Genomic DNA, 21,399 nt, shown 5'->3' with positions numbered 1-21,399 from the left:
AGCCTCCATGTAGATTTGTTGGAGAGTGCAATGCAGCTAGGTGGAAGTCCCCTGAGCCGAGTTCAGATCAAGTCCTGCACATAGAAGATACAAGCATAATCACAGCATACAAACTTGATAACTAATACATGATTACATAAAATAACATCTATTTACACATAACTAAGCTACTCATGCTAAAAGGTATTGGACAAACAAGCTAATGAATGATAGTACCAACACCACGGAGTAGACAATACAATTGCAGTTCTATATTAATGTTGGAAGAGTGATTACAACCATCTGTTGCATCAACCTTCCCTTACCCCTCCATCTTCTCTCTCTCTCCCTTCTTACCAACTTCTTCTCATTTGAGACAATGATCGACAATCAAGTATGTTATCCTTTCAAATGATCTGACCTTTATCACTATATCCCTAGCTTTGATTATGTAGCAATTGAGTTAGGGTTTCCAAGTTCCTTCATGAAGTCCTTAGGGTAAAAGCAATGAATTTGCCATGATTTTCAGCTCTTTCCCATTTGCCTCCTTCATTAGGATTAGAAATCCCCCAAATAGGTCGAACTGGAGATGTTTCCTTACTTTTCTTGAGTCCATTTAGGAGCAAATATCTAGATATTTATGAGTCAATTCACTCCTTTGACCTTTATAAATTCATTAGGATCCACTAACATTGTTCCCGAACTAGAAACTAGAATTAGTAGGGTCACTAATGCACCCTTAGGCTTACTGAGAAGCTTTATAAAGCAGGTTGTTAGCGTATAGCTAGCGTTAGTGTGGAAACAAGGCATGTGATCTTGGTCTTTGCTTCATCTATCATGTCTTTCTCCTCTGAGCTGATGAGGGGGGCATTTTTTTGTATAACATTGGCCCCCCTAGTCCTTCTCAATTGTTGTTCCATGCATTTCCCTCCTTTTTGCGAGGGCGTGGGGCTCGGGAATATTGTTCTCTATTTGAGCCTCCTCCTATGAGGGGGTAGACACCTATGTTTCTCTTTCCTTCATTTTTTTTTCTTCCTTTCCTCCTTTTTGCCCTTAGGCTTGCATTTTTCATGGGGAGTGCCCCTATTTAGTGTTGTGGAGGATTTGTTGGTAATACATAGAAACAAATCTCGACAATGAATATCTCAGCTCTTGTTACAATAAAGAATGTAGTGAAATGCGATACTTAGTGTGAACTGCATAATCTCGTGTATCATCTAGTTTTTGAATGCAACTTGCAACTGAAGCCTTGGTCTACGTCACTTTTGTCTAGGCGTCGCATCCAATTTAAACACATTCCCTGCAATATGTTAGGGAGAAGCAGAGCTGGTCTTCTATGCTTAATGTAGTGCAGTTGGTTGAAATACCTGAAGTGATGTTTCGTGGCATGCATCGGCAAGTGGTGATCTTGTCCCCTTGGATGGGCAGTTGGCTTTAGCTAATGCAGCCTTTATGTGGCATCACTCGAACTTTATTTTCTCTCTCTTTTCCTCCCATTGGGTAGGGTAGATTTAGCTCCAACTTACAACCTCAACATAGGCAAGAACACCCACTTAGTTTAAGCATATAATTAAGGGGAGGAAAAGAAACTTACAGGGATTCCCCTAGTAGTGGTGAGTGAACCAGGAAGAGCCCAACATGAAAATCGGGTGGCAACGTCGCCTAAATTATAGTCTGTAGAGGTGTCCTTAGCGGTGGACTTGGACCATGTTCCATGGAAGGGGGCACATAAGAGGGTGGCAGCCCCATTGGGTTTGGGTCCTGCCGCATCATGAGGCGTTGTTGGCGAGTTGGGTTGTTTGGGAATGCAACCCTCATTGGGTGGTAAATTCTGTCAAAGGATAAATATGGGTGAGAGATCGATAGCGGACAAGTACCATGAGGGAAAGATGAAAAGGACATTGAAAAGAGAGTTAAAGAGTGCTTGAAATTACCTGGAGGAAAGGAGATGGAGGCTAGCGATACATCTCGATCAGATGTGGAATGGCTAAGGCTATTCTACCACTTGACTTGAGGTGTAAACCAACAATAGCTACTGCATCGTCATAAGCGCGGGTAGATTACTACCTATCGGTTTGTCATTACAGTGGTAGAGGAAAGAAGCATGTGCCCTTGTTGCGGGCCATGTGCACCTAGGCACTAGTGGTGTTTGTTGGTAGGATTTCCATTTGACCCATCTTGAAACACGGAACAAGGAGTCTAACATGTGTGTGAGTTAGCAGGTTTGAAAACTAGTGAGGCACAAGGAAGCTGGCAAGTGAGATCCCCTCTATGGCGGGGAGCATCGTCGACCAACCTTGAGCTTATGTGAAGGGTTCAAGTGCGATCACACCTGTAGGGACCTGAATGATGGTGAAATATGCCTAAGAAGGGTGATCCTAGTGGAAACTCTGGTGGAGGCTAGTAGCGATACTGACATGAAAATCGTTCGTCTGACTTGGGTATAGGGGTGAAAGACTAATCAAACCATATAGTAGCTAGTTTCCTCCAAAGTTTCCCATAGGATAGCTAGAAAACACATGCGAGTTTTATCGAGTAAAGAAAATCATTAGAGGCATCAGGGGCATGACACCCTCAACCTATTCAAAAACTTTAAATAGCTAAGAGGATGCGGTTGCTCCATTGAATCACGTCATGGAATCGAGAGCTCCAAGTGGACCATTTTTGGTAAGTAGAACTAGCGATGTTGGATGAGCTGAAAGTTGATTTACAGTGCTGAATTACATGCTAACCTAGATCCCACAAATGGTGTTGGTTGATTAAGATAGTACGACAGTGGTCATGGAAATCGAAATCCGCTAACGAGTGTGTAAGAACTCACCAACCGAATCAACTAGCCCTGAAAATGGATGGTGCTGAAGCGGAGAACCTATATTCAACTTTCGAAGCAATTGCCTGGCTTCGATGAATAGGAGGACGCAGGGGTCATTGAGAAACCTCGGGTGTGAGCTTGGGTGGATCAACCCCAGTGCAAATCTTGGTGGTAGTAGCAAATATTCAAATGAGAACTTTTAAGACTGAAGTGGGGAAAGGTTCCATGTGAAGAACACTTGGACATGGGTTAGTCGATTCAAAGAGATGGGGAAGCCCTGTATTAAGGGTGTACTCTACATGAGCATCGAAAGGGAATCGGGTTAATATTCCTGAGTCGGGACATGGCGGTAGGTGGAAATGTTAGGAAATCCAGAGATGTTGTCGGGGGCCTCGGGAAGAGTTATCTTTTCTTTTAAAAGCTTTCCCCCCGCAATCAGTTCACCAAGAGATAGGGTCCAGCAACTGGAAGAGCACTACACATCTTGCAGTGTCTAGTGCACCCTCCATGGCCCTTGAAAATTTGAAGGATCGAGTACCGTTCATGCTCGGTCGTACTCATAACCACATCAGGTCTCCCAGGTGAAGAGCCTCTAGTCAATAGAAGAATGTAGGTAAGGGAAGTCAGAAAAACAAATCCGTAACTTTGGGAAAAGGATTGGCTCTCAGGGCTGGGCCTAGGGCTCTGTGCCCTCAACTCATGGGTTTTCAGTAGTTTCCTCGAGCTACTCTCACAGCAAGGGCAGGAAGTCATGTGCCAATTGGGCTATGGGTGTAGAATGCCCCCTATCGGGGGCTTTTCCCTAGGTGGTGAATAGTCGACTCAAAATTGGTACGAACAAGGGGAATTTGACTCTTTAATTAAAATAAAGCATTGTGATGGTCCCTGCGGATCCTAACACAATGTGATTTCCACCCATTTCTCTAAATGTCAAAGTGAAGAAATTTAACCAAGCATAGGTAAAAGGCGGGAGTATCTATGACTCTCTTAATGTAGGCAAATACATTGTCATCTAATTAGTGATGTGCATGAATGGATTAATGATATTCCCACTATCCCTATCTACTATCTAGTGAAACCACAACCAAGGGAACGAACTTGGCAGAATTAGCGGGAAACGAAAACCCTCTTGACCTTGACTCTAGTCTGACTTTGTGAAATGACTTGAGAGGTGTAGAATAAGTGGGAGCCATTTTTAGCACAAGTGAAATTCCAGTAATTTCAACATTATTTTAATTATTTCATGGGGCAAAGATGGGGCACTGCTCCTATTTTTGGCCTTAGGCATGTTTCGGTGGGTCAATCCAGGTGGAAGAGATTGTCAAGTGGGGAGTTTGGATGGGACGACACATCCGTTAAAACATAAGACAGGTGTCCTAAGATGAGATCAATGAGAACAAAAATTGTGTGTGGAACAAAAGGGTAAAAGCTCATTTGATTTTGATTTTCATTACGAATACAAACTGTGAAAGTGTGGCCTATCGGTCCTTTAAATTTTTGGAATTTGAAGCTAGAGGTGTTAGAAAATTTACCACAGGGATAACTGGCTTATGGCAACCAAGCATTCATAGCAACGTTGCTTTTTTATCCTTTGATGTTGGCTCTTCCTATCATTGTGAAGCAGAATTCACCAAGTGTTGGATTGTTCGCCCACAAATAGGGCGCATGAGCTGGGTTTAGACCATTGGTAGACAAGTTAGTTTTACCCTATCGATGAACCACACCGCAATAGTAATTCAACTTAGTATGAGAGGAATCGTTGATTCAAACAATTGGTCATCGTGCTTGGCTGAAAAGCTAGTGGTGCTAAGCTACTATGTGTCGAATTATGACTAAAACCCTCTAAGTTCGAGTCTGTGCTAGAAGTGGTGCATGTCACTCTTCAACTATATCTCGACATGTAGTAGGGTCATCACTTTGTTACCCCCAGGGGCTCGTGTCATTTTCAAACTGTGATCGCGAAGCATCTTGGTCAGTGCAACTTTGAAGTTCAATTCCAAATGGTTATTGAAAAAAATCCTTTGCAAACGACATAAATACGCGATGGAGTATTGTAAGTGGCAGAGTGGCCTTACTACCATGATCCACTGAGATTTAGACCATGGTCGCCTGAATTCATAGCTTCGCTCTTGTCACACATTATTCAAAAAAATCTGGAAAACTCTCCCGCCTTTGCCTCTTCCTCCGAACAATAATTTTTTATTACTCACATCTCAAAAATGCTTTACATGGGGGCAGGAAATTTGGGGTTTCCATGTTGTGCCCCGACGCCCAAAATTTGGGGTTTCCATGTACCACCCCGGTGCCCAAAATTTGGGGTTTCCATATCACGCCCCAGTGCCCAAAATTTTGGGTTTCCATGTCATGCCCTTGCGCCCAAACTTAGGGAAACTTGGGGTTTCCATGTTGCGCCCTGGTGCCCAAACCCTGGGAAACTTGGGGTTTCCATGTTGCGTCCTAGCACCCAAACCCTGGGAATCTTGGGGTTTCCATGTCGAGCCTTGGTGGCCAAATATGGGGAAATTTACGGCTTCCATATCATGCTCTGGCGCCCAATCTTGGCAAACTTGGGCTTTCCATGTCACGCCATGGTAGAAACTGGTGGCGCCCAAGTCGGGGGAAACTTGGGGTTTCCATGTCTCACCCTTGATGGAACCATGAGTTTCCATATTTTACAAAATGATGGAAACTCTGGGTTTTCAAAAAAGCCCCAACGCAGGGAACTTGGGGTTTCTAGGAAGATGGAAACCAGCTCACAAGTCTAAAGAGCTTGGGGTTTTCAGAAACTGCTGCCCAAACATGAGGAACTCGTGGTTTCCATGTTGTAGTGCGGTCAGAACCACTGACGGAAACCACCCAAGTCTGGGAAACTTTGGATTTCCATGTCTCGCCCCTAGCATGGGAAGCTCAGGGTGTCCATTTCATGGCATGATGGAAACTTCTACCTAAGTTTGTGGACACAATGGGTTTCCATTCCGTGTCACGACAAAAATTTCTACCCAGGTATGGAAAACACAGGATGTTACGTTGTGGCTAAAACTGTTGCCCTAGTATGGAGAGATTTAGGTTTCCGTATCATCACATGATAGGGAACAACCGCCCAAGTCTGGGTAGCTTCAGGTTTCCATGTCATCACACAATAGGGAACGACCACCCAAGTCTGTGGAGCTTCAGGTTTCCATGTCTGGTAATGACCACCCAAGTCTACCAAACATGGGCCTTTCCATTCCATGGCATGACGAAAACAACCCAATTATGGGAAACTCAACTCTTCCATGTCCCACCATGACATAAACTATGACCTTGGTGTGGGGAACCTGGGTTTCCATGCCATGAAATGACATGGAACTGCTCAACCTAGGGGCTTCTATTTCATGTCATGAGGGGAACTGCCTAATTATGGGAACCTTTGGGTCTCAATCTCCCGCCCGAGTGAAAACTGTGGCCCTGGTGCAAGGAACTTGGGTTTCCATGTCGCAACATGAGCAAAATCCCCAAGTTTATGGAACTCATGGTTTCCATGTTGCGGCACGATGAAGAACCGTCCAAGTCTTGCAAACTCAAGGTTTCCATTTCATGGTAGGGTGGAAACCACTTACCTAGTCTATCGATGGAACTTGGGGTTTTCATGCCTCATTGTGATGGAAGCCATCCATGTGCGGGGAAAGCGGGGTTTCCCTACCCCGCCATGACGACATCTTCCCAAGTGCGTGAAATTTACTGTTTCCATGCACCATCACGTACGGGCCTAGGGTGTTAGGGATTAGAGACGGGAGTTCCAGAGAGAGTTGAAATATTGAATGCATAGTACATGCATCCCTTGATGTGCGATGAATGCCTGCACTCAGTTAAATTCGACTTGGGTGAGCATTCGGTTATACGCAAAGTGCGACGGTGATGGGTGCATAGTGTTCAGAAGGGAACCTGCCCCTTGATATGTGCATGATGGTTGAGTCACCAGCAAAAGGCATGCAGGTGACTCGTGTTGGCTGCCTAGATGAAAGAGGTGTCCATGTGCCGATGAGTTAGGACATGGGTAGTTGTGTGCTATGTGGTGATGGATGTAATGGGCTAAGTATTGGAGCTAACCCATGGGTGCGACGATGCACATGAAGCAATTCGAGAGTTCATTGGAATTGGGTGTGTCAAGGTTATGTGGCAGGTTGGCCATACATGCATGATGATGGAGCCAACCCTTGTTATCCTTGAGAGACATGGCCCTTGTGTGAAAGGATGTGTATAAGTAAGGAGGATGGAATTTGACCAAGGGACACCAAACTCAGACTTCCATATCTTAGAACAAGTGCAAAGGAAGGAGTTGGGTGAAAATAGAAGGGAGGGAAGGCCACAGGTGAAAGAGCCGCACTAGCAGGTGGATTATAATGGACATATGAGAATTGGTAGTGCAGATGGGTAGAGCAATTTGTGTTACCAGCCGGGGCAGGCAGGCCGTACTGCGTGTGGGTCATGTGCCCTCACTATGGCCTACACCGATGGGCGGAGTTTTGGCATTGCAGAATAGAAAGTCGAGTAGGCAGATGACATGCTTGGGCATGGGTGAGACTGGTCAAAGTTCAGGTGTGGAGTTGTGTTGTGTAGGCCGCGGGTAGTGCAGTACGACCACACAACATGACGGGATGAAAGAATAATTGAAGAAGATAAATTGATGATAAGTTATTTTCATTGCATTGTTAAGAACACTTATTGGAAAATTGATGAAGTGTTGAAGTAGGAACAGACCATGTACTCAAGTATTGGTAAAAGGAAAAAGTAAGGCAGTGTCACACCCACTTATGTATGGTTGAAAGACTACCACTCACATAGGGGCATGGCATGTGGTCTCCCAGTCCCTTCTTGAAAAAAGTTTCCAAATTTTGGGGAACCTGGGGTTTCCATGTCCTGCCTTGTCGAAAGCATCCCAAGTGAGGGAAATTTGGGGTTTCCATGTCTCATTACGATGGAAATCACCCAGGTGTAGTATACCTGGTGTTTCCATTTCCCTCACACGATAGAAGTTGCAGCCCAAGCACACAGACATCGAGTCTGTAACCTCACATCAAGAAAAAGGCTTGGTTGGTCAAGAGAATGAAGGTTTCTTCATTGGTAAAGGATCTCACTAAGGATCAAAGTTTGGAGTCTCGTTTAGAGCTAGTCTACCAAGGACTATCAAAAGTTGAAAGAAGGAAGAAGTGGGGAACAAAGTGTCGGAGAAAGAAAGTGCAGAGAGGAGGAAGGACTTGAAATTTTCTTAGAGGATATTCTTATCAAGGGTATAGGGTTTTGCATTGATCAATAAGAATCTTTAGTAAGAGAAACTTACGAAAGGGTTTTCCTCTCATAGAGAGAGAGGTTTTGCCCTGGAAGAGAGCCAACATATTGTGTTATTGTCCTTATGTTTTTGGCACCAGTTTGTTGAAGTAAACACACATGCATTAATAAGAAGAGAATAAGATTAAGCTAACAAGATAAATTGTAAAAGAGATTCACAATTTTTTATCAAGTCTAGAAGAAACCTACTATACCCGATTGCCCCAGATTCTTCAACACGGTATCAGAGCTAATGTGACACATCAAGCAAATGTAATCTCAAGAACATCTACAAGGTTGAAGCATCAAGCCAATAATTCTCAATCACATCGAGGACAAGAAGGTCTACCATCTATCATTCATCAAGGAAGACTACAAAGAAAGAATAAAAGCCTTGTGTAAATGCACCTACAAGAAGAACAAATCAAAGAGGGACCTACATCAATCTACACCATCTTCAAAAAGGAAAGGCACTATGAGTCAATTCATCAAGAAAATCTCATCATCAAGAAAGTCCATTTGATGAAAGAAACTTGAAGAAAATCAAGATCTAAGGAAGGCAAGCGATCAAGTATTCAAGAAGAAAGAAAGTTCACTACATCTCAAACTCTATCATGTAAGTATATGTCCCCTTTTGAGTATACCTCAATGTCTTTTTGCAACGAAAGTAACAAATTATTTGGGACCACTACATGTCCAAAATCCAATGATTTGGATGCCAAGAATATGGACGCTACAAAAGGAACCATCCTAAACTTGAGAAGGACAACAAGAACAAGAGAAAATGGGAATAAGCTCATGTAATTCAAGAAGCGAAAGAAGAAGACAAGAAGTCGAAAAAGGAAGATCCTCAAGATCTCTACTATGACTAAGTTAACCTCTTTGATTAAAGTCTTATTTCAAAGTTTTGAGTAGCATAGGAGCATAGAGAAGTAGAACATATTGCATGGTTAAGGATATCTTCTAGAATATAGGAGCATGGTGTAGATATAGCTCATGATATTCATATAGAAGGAGCATACCTATTATAGGGCCTCATCCACAATGAAAAAATGATTGATCATGATTAAAATTCTTAGAAGGCCTCTATCATCAAAGGAAGAAACATTTGCAATATAAGGGTCTTCAAGATCCTCTAATAGAACCTTCAAAAGAAGTTTTGTACATAAGGGAAGATGTCTCATTGGGAGTCCCATTTATGTGATTGAAGAAACGATGATATACAGGCGAGAGAAGATGAAGCAAGAAATGATATACCAATTGAGGAGAACTATCAAATAAATTTGAGACGATAAAAGAATAATCAAGATGAGGTATGTATGCATCAAATTTTAAGTCATGTCATCATATATATTGGGTCATGGGAAAAGTTCTAGAATCATGATCAATAAAAAAAGGATCTATTTCGCCAACGATGTGCTCGAAGGCATGTACTACAATGCAATAAAAGTAAACATGAAGAATTGCTCTCATAAGGAGTATAATGTGGTTGATAATCAATCCAAGAAGAAGAAAATGAAGAAAGATATCAAGCACGTGAAGAACATCATGGTCACAAACAATCACTATCTGACAAGATTCCTCAACATCTCTCGAAAGGAGGCATGGAAACTCTGATAAAGGAAGAAAAAGATCAAAGGACCCTTGACACCAATGAAGGCCTTGGAGATAGTAAGGTGCAGATAACCAATTCAACTCTACAAATATGTCACGATGAAGAAGCCATCCAACAAAAGCACCATTTGATGTTGAAGAAATATCATGATGAAGTCATGAAGGGCTACTAAATCAAAGTATGGGAATAAGCAAGTGATGAGCCTCATAAATGGGTAATTTTATGGGCTCATTTTACCTCCTAACCTAGTCAAATCAACCATTCTCTTAGCTTATTGTATGATTTTCTAATTATATTTATGCTTATGGAGTGAGTTGAGTTAGTTATGATGCCATGTGGTCTAACATGTGTTTAATGCAGCTTATTGATGAATTTTGAGGTCAAAGTCAAGGATCCAGTGGACAAATGGAAGAAATAACTCGAAGTGGACAAAGGAGAGGACTTATAGGAGGGAATCCCCCTCATTTATTACTCCTTACTTTGAATTCTCCTTCATTCAACTCGGAGTACAAGCTGCCAAATCATGCACTAGAAGGTAGTGGAGCAAGTGGACGATGACTGATGGTTATCATGAGTTTTGGGAGCCAAGCCTCCCTGATTTTAAGGAAGTTGTTGGTAGCTTCATTTGTATAAGTAGAGAGGCCTAGGGCCTCACTAGGGTCAGATTTTTGTTGGATTTTTTCTTATGCAAACTCTGCTCAACTTCGAACTTATTATTTTGTGACAATTCATGTAATATTGCTATTGTTTTGGAAATAAAGATGGAATCTTTTTTGAGCTAGCACTGAGTTACCTCAGAGAACCAAAGCTCTTGGGTTAGGGCCCAATCCAAGTAGCCAAACTCCTCTTTACTTGTACTTGTATGTTTTATTTCAGTTTGTAGGTTAGGTTGTTGTTAGATGTATTTCTTTTTATGGTTAAGAATATGTTGCTTTTGATGATTCACTAGTTTGCTTCCATTTGTGATTTCTATAGCAGGTTAAGTAGTGATAAATAAAACCTTCAAAAGGCCAGAAACAGTCCCTTGAGCTCTCTTCCTCCCTTTGGGACCATGATTTGAGGCAAAGACCCTCTTTCTTCCCCAAAAACATAGATTTTCCTCATTCATAGGACTTCTAGTCTTTGCAGCTTTTTAATGGTTAGTAGTCTAGTTTTGCTTTGCTTCAGAACTTCCTCATCATGCTTACTTCTTTATTTACAATATCTTTCTTTCATTTTTTCCTTTCTTGTAGTAGATATCAGCATTTCCTTCCATAGATCATAGTTTACACTATGTTAATGGAAAACCTAGTTTTCCTAGATGCACTCATTTCATTGCTTGCTTGATTTCCTTGGATGACTATCAATTTTGTTATACAGTAGATCTCTTCTAGCAGTAGGCCAGCCTATTATCCATCCCATCCTCCATATGATCCATGCCCTATAGGTCGCCCATGTCTCCCCTCAATTCTACCTTAGTTTCCTGGATTTTCCATAGAACTCCTTCCTCTCTCCTTGAGAAAATCCTATCATCTTTCTCTCTCCTGATGATTATGGGTGGACCCTAGGTGCCCTAGCACCTCATTACAACCTTCATCTACCTTTTCCACCCACTCTCCCACCTTCAAAATAGTGAAAACTTCTCTCGGCCTCCTTCTGTAGGCCTCCTGTAGTTCCTTGTTTTCCTCCTATAGATTTCATGTGTCCTCTTGTAGATTTTCCTGTAGGCTTTATTTTGAAGTTTGAGTGTGGGAAAATCCTCCAAAAAGCCACTTGAGACCTCCTATGACCCATCCACACTATCCTACATCCTCTCAAGTCCCAAAACCACCATCCAACACCACCTATTCGCTGCCACATTCACACAAAATAAATTACATGCATGTCAAATTCACATAAAAATACATAGAAATCCAAAAAGATGTTTTCTTATTTACTTCCGGAAATAGTTTAGTTAGATGTTGTTTACTTCCTTGAAAAGGTAATGGCATTCCTTTCATGTTTTTCATAGTGCTTTCTACAAAAGTAGAATTAGTTGGTTAAGTAGGGTTTACTAGGTTTGCTTTACCTTTTAGTCTTTCTCCTTTCTATAGTTAGAATAGCATTTGTAGAGTAATATTTCCTTCCTTTCATCACATATAAAGTTTCTTCTGGAATCCATAGAAGTTGGCTTCAGCTCCTAGTGATATTGCGCTGGCTAACCAAGTAACAACCTACAGTAAGAACTAGTACTTGTGCATATAGCACTGATGCTTCCAAGTTTGTTACGAACTATCGGGTTCATAAGAGTAAAGTAGTGTTATCACTGAAAATTCTAATGCCAAAATTTCAAAACCGCTCACAAAGCTCTTTAGGTTATTTCGTAGCTCATGTAATAATTTTTAAGTGTTTTCGCAGTGCATGAATCCTTTAGCAGTTTCGCAGCGCAACCTGTTTTAGTGATTTCGTAGCGTGCTACGAAATTGGGGATTTGTTCGAATCCATAGTAGCTGTCATGCAAAATAGTTCTGGGGTGGATATATTTTACAGGTGGCATGTTCTCAAGCTCCTGCATGTATGCTTGTCATCAGTTCTGAATCTGAAGGGAAATATTACGGGTGAAGGAGTGTTTTGAGTGGGATGGTGACTTTTATGCTTTGCATCCACCACTGTTGCCAAGCAGAGACAAGGGAAAAGTCTGAAGTGTTGCAGCCGCAAAACAACCTAATCCCCAAAGGTGCAGATATAACAAGATACAGGGACTACTTGAAGGACCTTGGTAAGAATGAAAGGATTGAAGTGATTGCACTGCCGAGTTCCTTAGTGCAGCGTTCTGTTTTTCAAGATGCACTAGATTTGCTGGTTTCTTTAGATGCTCTGAAGGCACCATCTCATCATAGGGGAAAGTATGAACCAACATTATATGGCAATTTGCTTGGGAGTCTTCCCCTTTCTTTGAAGGCATCAATGCTTGTCATTAAGTTTGGTCAGTGTGAGTTTCTTAGAGAGGGTGCAATTATTGGTTCATTGATGGATGCATGACCAATGCCTATCATACAGCCATTTGGGCAGCAATCTTTGTTCAATAAATATGTGGACAGCTATTACAATGATGCTAATGGATCTGTTGGTTCTTCATATCATACAAAGACACTTAAACTCACCCCAGCATGCAGAGGCATAATTTTGTACCTATGGAACCATCATGGACAAAGAATATTAACCTCAATGTACTTATTTTCTGTGTCTTGGTTTATAACGATGCGCATACATGATACAAACCATCTGTGTGAAGTTAAATAATGCTTCTCATTCTGGGGAGCAGTGAAGGAAGTACATTGTTATATGTTGAGAGATGAACTTGGCTCAGATGCAATCCGTATAGTTCTCTGTCGCAAGCATATGGCGACAGAAAAGTAGTGAATCAAGTCCATGACCACATGCGCAGACATGGACTTAGCTAGAATATCAATCTCGATACCAAGTTTGTAAGCAAGTATGCCACTTGCAGTAGTATGGAGAACGCATGCCTACTGTTTGGTAAAATGTATAAACCAGATATGTTCTTATGGAATGTTAATGTCAAAGGCTACATCTCAAGTGGTCTGTACAAGGAAGCCCTCACATTCTATAGCCGAATCATTGTACAGGCAGATAGCCGGATAATTCTATATTTCTGTTTGTATTCAAGACATGTACTAAGCTCCCTGTTCTTCTAGAGGGGAAAAAGATTCATACCCATCTGATCATGGTTAGCGTATTGCCAGTGTGTGCGCACTTAGGGGTTCTACGACGTCGTGAATGGATCCATGCCCACATGATGAAGATTGAACTTGATCAAAACATTATCCCCAATCTTGTGATTATGTATGCCATGTGCAGTAGCATGGAGAATGCACGTAAACTGTTTGACAACATTAGTATTAGAATTTTCTCTTACGGAATGCAACGATTAAATGCCATGTGGCAAGTGGTCTTTATGAGGACCCCCCTTGCCATATTACCAAATGTATGGAATGAGGGAAGAGGCACGCGTATTCAGGGTCTGCAGATTGTTGTGAAGATGCATCTCTTGCGGAACCTGGGCGACAAGCAACAGAGGAATCATCGGAAGCTTCTCCTCAGACTATCCTTTCTCCTGATCATCCTGTAAATCAGCCAATGGAGACACTTCTATTCTCAATTTATCAAGTATTTCTGTAAGCTGGAAAAACGGGACTTACAGCCCGAGAAGCGGTTTCAAGAATTCTTGAAAGGGGTCTACCTGGCCTTCATGAAGGAGGGGTGGTTCCAAGAATTGAAGTGGCTAGGATTTTAAGAACATCGCCATATTTTATGCAGCTTGAAGAATCAAAATTTGTCCTTTGCAGTGCTATCATTGGAAATGAAGGGCAGCATTTATGTTCTCCAGCTAATCTCATGGAGTCAAGAGAGGAAGCAGTAGCAGACGAAGTGCATGAAGAGGATGACTTTCGAATGAAAGAGAATCAGAGTGGGAGTTGGCAATATTTGGCGGCATTGGCAGCAATTCGAAGGGCGAGAACAAGGAGACGGAGTTTAACATTGAGCCAGTCAAAAGTTGGCCCATTCTTGTCATGAACCTGTAGGTGAAAAGTGGAAGTTCATTGTTCCTAGGAAGCGGTGACTAAATTATCAAGCAGCAGTGCAAGACCCGCTTCCTAAATTTTGAAGCAACAGTATAAGACCTTAGCAACCGACATGATGTGAAAGGCTGGACAATTTCCCATCAGCAGCTAGATGCTACATTCAAGATCTAAATGGTGAACAGACTTTGTCACTCTAATTGTTCAATAGAAGAATTATTTTTGCAAAAACAAGCCGAAAGAGGTTGCCGTTGGAGAATATTTGAGTTCTCAAGTAGATTATGGTAGGGGAAGTTTTGGTCATCAAGATTCTTCCAGCACAGTGCTTCGCTATTGAACTCTATTTGAGCATGATACTTGTGTGCTTCCACATTGGAAGTAGATTATAAAATTTAATTTGGCTTAGGCCATTATTTGGTACTGGCACAGAAGCAAAGGTTACAGCAAGAAATGCAGAGCTATTTGTTATTACGGCAGAAATTGAAAGATGACAATGAACTTTGTTTTAGCCTCTTATGTCAGGCAGCTATTGAAACTCCAAGGATTCTTAATCTCTCAAGCAGTGAACACTTTAGTGGACCTTATGGGGAGGGTTTTGTTTTCATTGCCAATGATTGGCATACATCTCTTCTTCCTTGTTACTTGAAGACAGTCAGATTTTGGGTTGAAGCTGTGTTTTGGAATTACACAGCAGTTTCGTAGCGCGCTACGAAATTGCTGTAGGTGCTGTTTTATTAGAAAATCAAAGAGTTTAATGATGAGGTCAGCAAGTTTTTGAAGGAAAAGCCTCAAGGACATAAGGGAAACTATAAGAGACTCTCTTAGCTATTCAGAGAATGACAGATGTGCATTTTGAAGAAGGTGAAATATTTTGTTTCTAGCAAAGTCTCGTTAAAGGTACTTTATGACCGAATTATTAGGGTTCCTGTTAAGGTTATCGGAGATTGTTGTGTGTACACTTGTTCAGCTCATAAAGCTTCCAGCTCATTAGAGAGTATGGTGATATGCGTTGTTTGGGAAGAATTAAAGAGCAGGGGACATGTTCTTAAAGTAATGAAGAATGATGGGAGACAAGGACCGTGGAAACAGGGGACACCTATCTTAATTAATAAATGAGCCATGTACGCAGCCAGTATCCAAAGCTAGTTCATTCAGTGGATTCTTCTCCAATATATTTCGGCCAAAATAGAATGGATACAGGTGTCAAGGATCAGAAAGTCATCATGCTACGAGGATGGACAGATCTGAGTTTGAATTAATTAGGATCTTTTGTAATTTACAGTTCAGCACTTATGTAATTAATGAATTAGTTAATCAATAGATGTGATAGTTAATAGCAACCTTCGAGCTAGCTCTAGAGAGTTAAGAATGTATTCCTATAAATGGATCAGACTTGGATGTAATTGGGGTTGGAGATTTTGATAAAGAACAGGTCCATTTTGGTTTATGTAAAAAGCAGATTTCAGTAATACAAGCAGTTGTTGTTTCTTCTCAGGATTCACAATATGTTCAAATGTGTGATGATGGTCTATTCTTTTAATGTTTTCTTACAGTTTTGTAATAGCATAATCACTCAGAATTCATGTTACATGCTCTGACTTCCAGTATGCTTTGCAAGCTGTGTTTATGTGAAAAATGTTTGAACAAGTTGATGTAAAGTGCCCTGACTTCTATGAAAGGATAGTGTTTTAGTTTGCTGAGATGTGTGAGACTCCATAAGCCCAATGGGAGTTGACTTGATAGTGTCCAGCCAGTTTATTCTTTTCATGTGATGTTTAAAGAGTTAGCCATCTTTCCTTGTTATTAATTCCTATTCACAAGCTGTGAGAGAGCCCTCTCTAACTAAAGAGGCTAAGCTTTAGTCTAAAGCCTGGTTTGAAATAGTTACACATAATCTCACTATTTGGCAGCCATCAGTGCATGATTTTGTGATAACAAGTAGGAAGCCCAGGAGTTGCAACATTATTGCTGCAATACTGTTGCTCACCACTTTTTCGCACCGTTGCTGGGGAAGCGACAGAGTATTATGTGATTGCTTCTTTCTTCTATTCTTTATTGCAACATTTTGCTAATAGTTTATTTCAGCAAAAGTATACTAGTCATTTCTCTTCTCTCAAGTTCCCCATTTCCTTGCTTTCCTCTTCAATTTTGAAAATTTCATTTCAGCAAAAGTAGACTAGTCATTTCTCTTCTTTCAAGTTTTGTATTTCCTTGCTTTCCTCTTCAATTCTTCAAATTTTATTTTAGCAAGTTTATTTCAGCTAGTTGCAATTTTTTTTGTTCAATCAATTTTAGTTTTGCAAGTACTATCAATGTGGGGAAAAAATAAAGAAAAACCAACCATAAATATTTCCTTTCATGCCTCACAGTAATAGAGATAATTCACAAAAAAATTTGGCCAACATCCCCACTACTTCACACAGCCAACCTTCTCTCTTCTTCGGTGGTTGCAATCAAGAAGAACCCTTAGGTGAGCATCCAGACATATTTGAAGAAACTATAGGGGAAGAAGAAGAAGAAAGCATTCCCCTCGAGCCAATGGCTGAATATAGAAATGCTGGGGGAAGTACCTTTTCTTCCAACTCATCCATTAAAAGTGAAATTGGAAACATGCTGGAAGACTTCGAGAGTGAGATGCTGCAGATTCTTGCCATGCAAATGGATACCTTACATATCAAAAGAACACAAGAGGAAGTAGAGAGGGCTTTGGATATTTTTTTCCCTAGATGCACCAGGAGGCATCCCAGGAATGAATGCCCATTGAACTCTATAGGGTTTTGTTCAATCTGTGAAGAAAATCATTCTATAGACAAGTGCCCTTCCTTGCTAGGACTTAAAGCTGTATACCAAGGGGTCAAAGGAGCCATTGAATAGATCTATTACATAAACCAAAGGAGGCCGCATGGACCTAGACCATATCAGCAGGGGATGCAAGGGACATCTCAGGCATACTACAACCTCAACCAAGTCACATCCATACCTTCTTGGGGCCCCCCTACTCATCCTTCCTGGTCCACACCTCCTCCTTGGTCCTTCACATCTCCATATCATGCCCAACTAGCCACCCATTCATTTCAACCCCATGATCAACTGCAACCTCAGTGAAATGCATCTCATCAGCGGTGGAGGCCCCAATACATATCTCTTCCCGCTCTTCTTCTTCCACCACCTGTCGAACCACAACCCCATCCACATCCATCTCAAATATGCACTCCCACTCGACTACCCATACCACCATTTCCAAACCCACACATTGAAGTAGCTCAACCCATTTACAATGTGAGGTACAACACTTCTAGATAACTACTCTCGAGCTCAATGGTATTCACCATAGCTCAGGAAGTGTACTCCAAAAAAGAGATTATATTGATATCATTGAAGGACCACATCCAGAAGAAGATGATTCAAAAGACAAGATCAAAGAACCATGGGATGCACTTGATGAAGAGAAGACATCAAAATTAGAGATCGAGAGAGATCCCTCATGGTTGCCATCAAATCCTCCATGTATTCAAGAGAAAAATCATCAAAAAGAGGAAGATGTGAAGGTCATGGTAGAATAAGACATGAAGAATCATCTAGATCAACAAAAGGACCAAGGACATTACAACTATATTGAAATATGGTTCCAGACGGTCACTAAGTTGCAGCATCACTCTCTTCCTCAACTATGCTTGATCCCTTCAAAGTCAAATCATTTGATCTCTGAAATCCAGGTACATGTCAAAGAATACATTTCAAGCATCCACATCATTTTGTCTATCATCTTGATGTGCACATGGATCGATGGGAAGTATTCTTATACTTGAAAGTGATTTTGTTTTTCAAGTAGGGTAGGGTAGGAGGAAAAAAAATGAAGAATAAGAGAAAAAAAATAAAAATCTAAGGTGAAAACCTCCTTGGAGGCACCTCAGATTGGCTCATTGATTGAAAACCTCCATGAGGCAGTCAATGGGTTGGAAAGAAGAAAAATGAAAAAAATATCCTAGGTGAAAACCTCCTTTGAGGTGCCTAGGCAGACCTACTAGTTGAAAACCTCATTGAGGTGGCTAGTAGGCCTAGAAAAAAGAGAAAAAATAAAAATCCTTGCTCCATGCACGCATGTACTCTCTAACATCTACAAGTAATAAGAACAAGTTGGTACCAAAAGGAAAATTGGTCAAGCCTAGTCAAAAGAAGTCAAAATTTTGACTTTCTCCTACTTCACTCAAATGCTCCGACAAGGCCAAGGCCATGCCAATCCATCACCATCATCTATTTTCACCATCCACCCATCATTCTACAGCTTCTACCACTCATTTTCCTTGTTGTCCTAAAAGAAAAAAACTACAGGATGGTGTTTTTTCCTATAGGATACAAAAATACATAGAAAAGAAATTTGTTTCTTCCCTAACTTGAAAATCGTGCATCAATTTAAAAAACTATTTCATGGGGAGATGCATATGGACGATGGTAACATGCCCAAGAAATTTCAGCAAATTATAGTGCACAGTTTCCAAGAAATTGGCCTCCATCACATTCAGCCATTTTTAGTTTTTCTTGAGATCCGTGCATCCATTGACAAAAATATTTCTATGGGGATGTGCATAATGATGATGGAAACGTGCTTAGAAAGTTTCAGGTCAACCCAGTCTACCGTTTGGGATATATGAACGAAACATGTCATTGTCCTGCAAACGCACAACAGCTGATCCCATTAAAATCTAGCATCAGCAGCAAGAGAGTGAAAACATGAAGATTGAAGAAAACACCTGAAGCTTAGATCTAGCCACAAAAGAACCTACACAAGACAAAGCCACACATCAGCAAGTAGACAACATGCATCAAAAGAAATAAAGGCATGCAGCAAAGAGAGAGAGCCATAGCACCTCACAACAAATGCATTCGAATCTCAGGTAAGTAACTAACCCACTCCTTTGTTTGCATTTGGATAATTAGAAGACATGAAAAAGCAAAGAGATGGTTGAGGTTGAATGAGGGAAAGGTGGCCAGTTAACTTGGCCACCTCCATCTAGTTGACTCCACTCATCCGAAGATGTCACCCACACGTGTGCACAGTCAACTCAAGAAAGATGTCGAGGACAAGTAGTGAAGAAAGTGTGAACTCCGATGCAATCATGAGGGATAATTACAAGGAGGGGCCATGATGACAAGGTATGTGGGTACAAACAGTCTGAATATGGCTAGCATATACTTTTCTATCTCACCCTCCATCACTGGAAATATCCATAAAGGGCAATATGTACTCCTCCTCGAGCACTCTCACCACCTTTTCCTTCATTCCCTCCTCGAAACTCAGCTGCAGCAGTCTCCTCATGCCCCCACAACCTCGTAACCATCATTCTCCATTGATCTCTCCCATATTCCTGCTCTTGGAATTTTCTATAGGAGCACTTACAAGTTCTACAGGAGCATCTACAAGAATTCTACAGGAGGGACAACAGGCTTCTACGGGAGGGGCAGTGAGTTGTTTTAAAAGGAGAAAACATGGGTTTTAGCACGATTTTTGGACAGAGGAGGTACGTTCCATGCATGCCCCCATTGAATATCATTATATGCAAGTAGTGGTTTAAATTTGAGGAAGAAATAAAGCCTTTAGGAGGAGGAAATACATAAAAAATTTCGGCTTATTTAAAAAAAAAAACATAGTCTCCTATGTTTCTTTGTTTTCTTCAAAAAATTTTGTCTCCATCTCCACAATTGGTTTCCCAACATAATATAAACAAAATGACAAGAGGATTTATGAGGAAGGAGCCCAGCAACTCCTCCATGCTCCATGCACATCCCCAAGTAGTGGACATATTCAATAGAGAAAATTGGATGATTTTTTTTAAGAAATTTGGAAGGTTTGATGAGGAAATTACCCACGAATTTTCCCACTCTTTAGTCTGTCACACTAGAACACATGCCACTGTCACCTTTAGAGTTCTTTCCATGGAGATAACCCCTGAATTTATTAGTAGAGTCACTACCCTTCCTCTTGGGCTGCCTTGGAGTAAGGATGAGAAACCAATTGGCCAGGCTACTAAGAAAAACTTTAAACCCTTGTAGAGGATAAAAATGGCATTAGAATGGATAGCATATCATATCCTTGCGATAAGTTAGTTATCAAATAATCAAATACATTTCCTGCGAGGAGAGGTATAGCATTGTCAATGGTTATCACCTTAGAATCCTCCATGAATTAAGGTATGGGATGGACACTCCAGAACCTCAGAAGCTCAACATTCCCCTACTTCCTCCTATAGTCCCTCATTGACTCCAACACTAAGGTTCAAGTAGGAAATTGAGAGTAGCTAGCTCACCATGGGTTAATCAAAATTTTATGGGAAGAAGCCCTCCATAGAGTTATACTCCCTATAGCATGGGAAATCTTCCGGAAAATGACAACTAAGGATGACATAAAGACCCTAACCTATGATATCAGTCATACTGGAAGTGAGAAGGAAAAGAAGCAAGGGGGAGAAGGTGAAGCAACTGGTGACTTAGCAAAACAAGAAGGGAAGGAGTAAGAAACTAAGATACAGGAGGAGAAAGCTGAAGAAATAGACCATGAAGAAACATAGAAAACAAAGACAGAACAAGAGACAGAAAGAGGAGAAAAAGAGGCAGAAAAGACAAAACAAGGAGAAATCTCCCCTGAGACTCTAGAAAGAGAGGCAGCAGCTGCTCTCACTGCCCTCAATACACCAATAAAGCCAAAACAAAAGAGGAAAAGGTAGGCCTCCATGTATTTCAAGGCTAGGAAGAGCACAAGAATCAAAATAGGGAAACCTCAACCCTCGTCAAAAGTGCCAATTACAATTGAAGATTCACCCTCTGCCTAAGGAAAAGAATCCCCTTCCAAGGCACCCATCACATATGAAAGTGGGACTCCTAGATCTCCCACATGGAAAGAGAAGGTAGAACTACATGACCCAAAAATAGTCCTACACGAGGCTCACACAGTTCTACAGGAGAACCAAAATCTCGAGAAAGAAATCGAAGGACAACCACAGGTAAAGGAGGAAGAAATAGAGCTACAAGAACCTGATCCCCAGCCTAGTCTTGCCTCCTACTAGAACCTTCTGGAGGGAGGAAGAATAATTCCAAAAAAAAATTCAATTCCCTTATTCTTTGAATTA

General features: G+C 41.2%; 1 non-coding gene and 1 pseudogene across 1 annotated transcript; both read left to right on the top strand.

Annotated features, from left to right (window-relative positions):
- Positions 1-1,104: 1,104 nt before the first annotated feature.
- On the top strand, positions 1,105-1,258 carry LOC149157427 (5.8S ribosomal RNA; annotated as a pseudogene).
- A 246-nt stretch (positions 1,259-1,504) lies between these two features.
- LOC149157426 (25S ribosomal RNA) lies at positions 1,505-4,910 on the top strand. The gene has a single exon (XR_016262141.1). It is a non-coding gene; the product is annotated as a 25S ribosomal RNA (ribosomal RNA).
- The last annotated feature ends 16,489 nt before the right edge of the window (positions 4,911-21,399 follow it).

Source organism: Pinus tabuliformis, chromosome 5_2 (assembly GCF_031772625.1).
Source record: "Pinus tabuliformis cultivar Carrire ecotype Pingquan chromosome 5_2, CPIR1, whole genome shotgun sequence".
Lineage (NCBI taxonomy): Eukaryota > Viridiplantae > Streptophyta > Pinopsida > Pinales > Pinaceae > Pinus > Pinus tabuliformis.
The sequence above is the reverse complement of the archived record's forward strand: the minus strand, read 5'-3'. Positions and strand labels throughout refer to the sequence as shown.